We start from the raw sequence: 5,688 nt of genomic DNA on the forward strand, positions 1-5,688 counted from the left end.
TTCAAATGACTACAATATTTCCTTGGCATTCATGTAGTCAAAACAACGTAAAAATCGCATAGGCTACTACTCTTGTAAATTTCTGATAAAACTTTCGAATTTGTATTGAAAATAAAACGGCTTATGTGGAGTATAGAAATGGTTGAAATAAAACTATTTCTCAAACAATAGTGTATATTATTATAAGCTATTTTATGAGTTAAAGTTTTGATAAATTGTATTTATTTCTACAGGCTAAAATAGAGTATAATGCGCATACCCTATTATTCTTTTAACAACTTTGCAGTGGCAATTTGAAGCAAAATAGCGTATATGAGCTTATACACGTATTGAAGGAAATTTTTGAACATGAAATTATACACCATTTTTTCCAATGACATTTTGACCCACTTTGTGGAAGTAGAATTTGACGAAATTTTGACCAGACATAGAATCAATGGTGGAGATTCTAAATATGCAATAAAAAAATAATGGTTATATTGAGGGGACGTTTTATACTCTCGCAACAAAGTTGCTAAAGAGAGTATAATAGTTTTGTTCCGTAACGGTTGTTTGTAAGTCCTAAAACTAAAAGAGTCAGATATAGGGTTATACATATATACCAAAGTGGTCAGGGTGACGAGTAGAGTTTAAATCCGGATGTCTGTCTGCCCGTCCGTCCGTCTGTCCGTCCGACTGTGCAAGCTGTAACTTGAGTAAAAATTGAGATATCATGATGAAACTTGGTACACGTATTTCTTGGCTCCATGAGAAGGTTAAGTTCGAAGATGGGCAAAATCGGCACACTGCCACGCCCACAAAATGGCGAAAACCGAAAACCTATAAAGTATCATAACTAAGCAATAAATATAGATATTAAAGTGAAATTTGGCACAAAGGAATGCATTAGGGAGGGGCATATTTGGACTTAATTTCTTTGGAAAAGAGGGCGTGTCCCCGCCCCCTACTAAGTTTTTGTACATATCTCGGAAACTACTACAGCTATTTCTACCAAACTCTATAGAGTCGATTCCTCCAGGCATTTCCATATACAGTTCAAAAATGGAAGAAATCGGATAGTAACCACGCCCACCTCCCATACAAAGGTTATGTTGAAAATTACTAAAAGTGCGTTAACCGACTAACAAAAAACGTCAGAAACACTAAATTTTGCGGAAGAAATGGCAGAAGGAATCTGCACTCAGGCTTTTTTTAAAAATTTAAAATGGGCGTGGCATCGCCCACTTATGGACCAAAAACCATATCTCAGGAACTACTCAACCGATTTCAATAAAATTCGGTATATAATATTTCCTTAACACCCTGATGACATGTACGGAATATGGGTGAAATCGGTTCACAACCACGCCTTCTTCCAACATGACGCTATTTTGAATTCCATCTGATGCCTTCTCTGTATAATATATACATTAGGAACCAGTGATGATAGCGGAATAAAACTTTACACAAATACGGTATTTGAAAAATATGTAAATGACTGATAATGAAATCTCGATTTTCACTTCATAGTAACATAGAAATTAACATAAAATATTACTACAGGTACAAAAATGAAGGACCATAAATTAAACAAGTAAGGAAGGGCTAAGTTCGGGTGTCACCGAACATTTTATACTCTCGCATGATAAAGCGCCATTTTCTTAATTTTTGATATTTTTCAAAGATCGTAGTCCATTGTATAGAAAATATATTTAAGTTTAATAAACATTTTGAATTTTTTTGTTTCAGCTACTCAATCGACCGGAATCATGCCAGCAGTTGAGGCACTTCCGCAGACAGCACATTACTCCGTTATTTTTCAATATTTTTGTAAAATTTTTTTTTTAATATAGCTAAAAATATACTTTATTACGTCCATAGAACGTCGAAACATTCAATCTAGTACTTTCTTTTAAAAAAATTCACGAAAATCGCCTAATTTTTCATGCGTCACACTGGTATAGCCGCTTAAGGCTATTTAGATTATTTTGTATTATTAATAGATCATCATGATCTGGATTTCCTGCAACATATTTCCAGGCTGATCCGATCCAATTTATTGATCTAGTTTGGCGGTCTTGCAAAGTGAGTGTATTTAATGCAGTGAGTGATTTTACTATTTCGTGAGTTAGAGTATGAAACAGATAATTTGTTTTAAGATCTTTAATGGTATGTTCACGAATTTTTAGAAGTTCAATTTCTATTTGCTGAAGATCTATTAAGTGGATTAATTTTATGGATGACGTTTGTAGCTTCCCTATTCCTTTATAGATAGTAATGGTATGTGTGTCTGTATAGTTCGTAATGTCGAAATTTGCCTTTTCCATTGGCAACCGCAATAAGAGAACAGTGAATTATAAAAGGTTAGAAATAATGTAATAATAATAATTTTTATGTCGTGGTGAAAGTTTAGATCCTAATCTGCTATTTTGCTTAACAAATATTGTCTGCCCTGGTATCTAATTTTTTTTTACGGTCCTTGTTATGGATTTCTACCTTCATTTGAGTAAATCTGATTTTAAAGGATCTTAAATTTTCCGTATACAGTCTTTGAATCTGTCCCATTATGTCTTCTGTCGTGTAGATTCCATTTGTTACTGAAGGGTTTATGTACTTTCTCAATATTTTCATTAGATCATCATCAGAATATGTTGGTTGAAAAACAGTGGCCATGGAATGTAGGAAATGGAATGGTAAACTTATAATCAGGAGGATGTTCTTTGTAAATAAAAATTTGGTTTTTAAAAGCGTTTATCGGTACCTCAATGCTGGGAATAAGATTATGAGAAGAGCTTTGAGCACTGTGTTGGGTTTCTGTTATTTAATTAATTAATTATTGTTTTGGTACTCGAGACAATGCATCGGCTACAATATTTTCTTTTCCTGGTTTATAGAGTAATTCCTTATTGTACTCATCCAGGTATGACTTCAATCTTTTAATCGCTATTCCACCTTTTTTCCAATTACAATTATATGTAAGTGGTTCGTGATCTGTACTTGTGCGTATTTCGGCTTCAACGTTAGTTGTATAGGTCAGTTTGTCATCGGGTTTTGGAAACAAATTTGGGCATTTTTTAAACAAATGATTTAATTCTTTTCGTTGATAATTTGCAAGATGATCTAATTTGGGTATAATTGCATTCACTGATTCAAAATTTTTCTCTTTTATGGGAATACTCATGCCGTTTCTAAGGAACAATTTACCTCTTTCGGTGTCAATAATTGCACCAAGTTCCTTCAAACTGTCATTTCCTAATATTCCGTCAAATGTTCTGAGTGTGGGTAATAAAAAAAATTTCACTATTGATTTTGGATCATTAAACAAATTAGCCATTTTGTAATGGGTTATTTTTATTTTACCTCCTACGGATACTGCATTAAATGGGGTTTCATTCTGTGGTGGATTCTGAACAAATTTTGGCTGAATATAATTTCTATTGGATCCGGTATCAATCAGTATTTTAAGCATTTGTCCGCTACTCACCATACATTCGAAATATGGAAGTGAGGAGTCAGTTATTTCTAAAAAAATTAATATAAATAGAATCGGTTTGCTGTTCTTGGTCACTATTTTCAATAACTTCGGTATAGTCGCTAAGTGTTTCATCGTAATCTGTTTGTTCTTCTTGTTCTGAGATAGTTTGCTGATAATCAGCCATGGTTGGTACTGGTTCTTCTGTGCCTGTTTGTTGGTAAGTATCTGTCTGAATATTAAAATTCCTTTGTCGTTTGGCTATCTCGGCAGTGGGCATGGGTGGTCTTTTACCTATATCAAATTGTGGTCGGTTCATGTAGATAATCTGCTTAGTTTGGATACTTCTGTCAATGTCCATCGTTTCTGGTCGTGGTTGTGGTTTGGCAACCATAGGACGAGGTGGTTGGTATAATGGTCGTTGTATGTTATGGTTCTGTGCAATTTGGTTACCTATATTAGTAAAATATGGCCTTTGTTGTGGTTGTTCGAAAAAATTATTTAATTGTCTGGGATTTATAGTTGGGTTTTGCGGTGTGTTAATTCTAGGTGGAAGAAATGGTCTAGCTTGAAAATATGAAAAATGAGGTGTCGGTACATGGCGTGGTACTAACGTTGGTCTATTGGGTTGATTTCTAAATATGTTTTGTTGTCCTCTATTTGACGCGTGATTGGTTCGGTATGCTTGATTTTCCAGTTTCAAACATAAATGCAATGCAGTTGGTAAATCAGCAGGCTCCTTCATGCCGAGAAGACGTGAAAGGTCTCCACGTAATCCGCGAATAAAGGTATCAAGAGCTTTGTCCCTGTACAACTTGGTCATTAATTGTTCCGATTCTCTGCCTAATTCCATACACCCTATCTTATTAAGGATCAGCGATAAATGTTTATAGGCGGCCTGATGGAATTCCTCAACAGACTGGTTAGCACCCTGTGCTATGGTGGTCATTTGGTACTCTAATGTACCCAAGTCCCTTTTATCTGCGTAATGTAGCGTAAGGCATTTGGAGATGGCACTCCAATTTAAAGGTACGTTGTACGATTCTAACGCAGTGTCTGCGTTACCAGTTATTTTATTGCGAATAGTATGCAAAATACCAAAGTATTTTGGCGTACCAACTGTGTGTTCGTAAGTTCTTAAAATTCTGTCTACACTTTTTTCCATGAGCCAAATTCGGCTGGGTCTGGCACTTTGTATAGTTCTCCTAAATTACCTAGGTGCTCTTGGTCAATTCCTTTACTCTCTACATTGGTAAAATCAAATGTTTGATTTTGAGTTTGTTGTAATAAAATCGGTAATTGTTCATATAACACTTGCCGAATGGCATTTGTTAAGTCGCTAGGTTGGGTCATATTTCTGTTGTTTTGAAATGTCGCTTGTCTTTGTAACTGTTTTTGTCGTTGGTGGGGATTTTCTTCAATATCAATTAATGGGGGTCTAACTAAATTATTTGGATTAGCCATCCGTTTTATCAAAATTAAATTTTGTATTATTAACTTAATTGGAGTATTTTACTACCATAAGTTTTTCTTGATTCGCCTTAATCAATCAATATCATTATTTTAATTTATTATTATTGTTTTTGAAAACCAGTAGCTGGTTTCACCCTTTATCCTGGAGGGTCCTTTGGGTAGGAATCGCAGAATTGGGTTAAATTATACTACTTTTGCGTACAACACTTCGTAAGTTAATTGTTTGCAAAAGTAGGAGTAATTATTTTATTATCGCTTTACGCCTTTTTTTAGAAATATGTTATTATAATTTGAATTGCTTCCAAATTCCAGTTAGATATTTTTTAATAATTTCCACTTTGCTTAATTATAGACTTTAAAAATTTCCACATAATATTCACTTTATAATTTTTAAATATCTTCCACTTTACTTAATTATATACTTTAATTTTTATAGAGAATTTCAAAATTTTCAGATAATATTCACTTTATTTTAATTTCTGATTTAATATAATAATAAGATTTTAAAAATGTTAAATTTTCACACTTAATTTTTACTTAAATCTAACTTACATTGCTATTTTTTTGGTATGGCTGCCCATCCTGGTAGTCCGGATCTCTCCCGTTTGGTTTTCTTGTCCCTACTAGGGATCCTGCAACGTACTCTTGAATAGAAGGTGTCCTGCGGGCTTGCCTTACAAGACTTGTAGTCCACCGATGTTGTCCAACAAGGTCTACTTTAAAGTTTTTATCCTCGTTGTTCCCTGCTCGGGCGCCAGTTAAGT

Source organism: Bactrocera neohumeralis, unplaced genomic scaffold (assembly GCF_024586455.1).
Source record: "Bactrocera neohumeralis isolate Rockhampton unplaced genomic scaffold, APGP_CSIRO_Bneo_wtdbg2-racon-allhic-juicebox.fasta_v2 cluster11, whole genome shotgun sequence".
In the NCBI taxonomy this organism is placed as follows: domain Eukaryota; kingdom Metazoa; phylum Arthropoda; class Insecta; order Diptera; family Tephritidae; genus Bactrocera; species Bactrocera neohumeralis.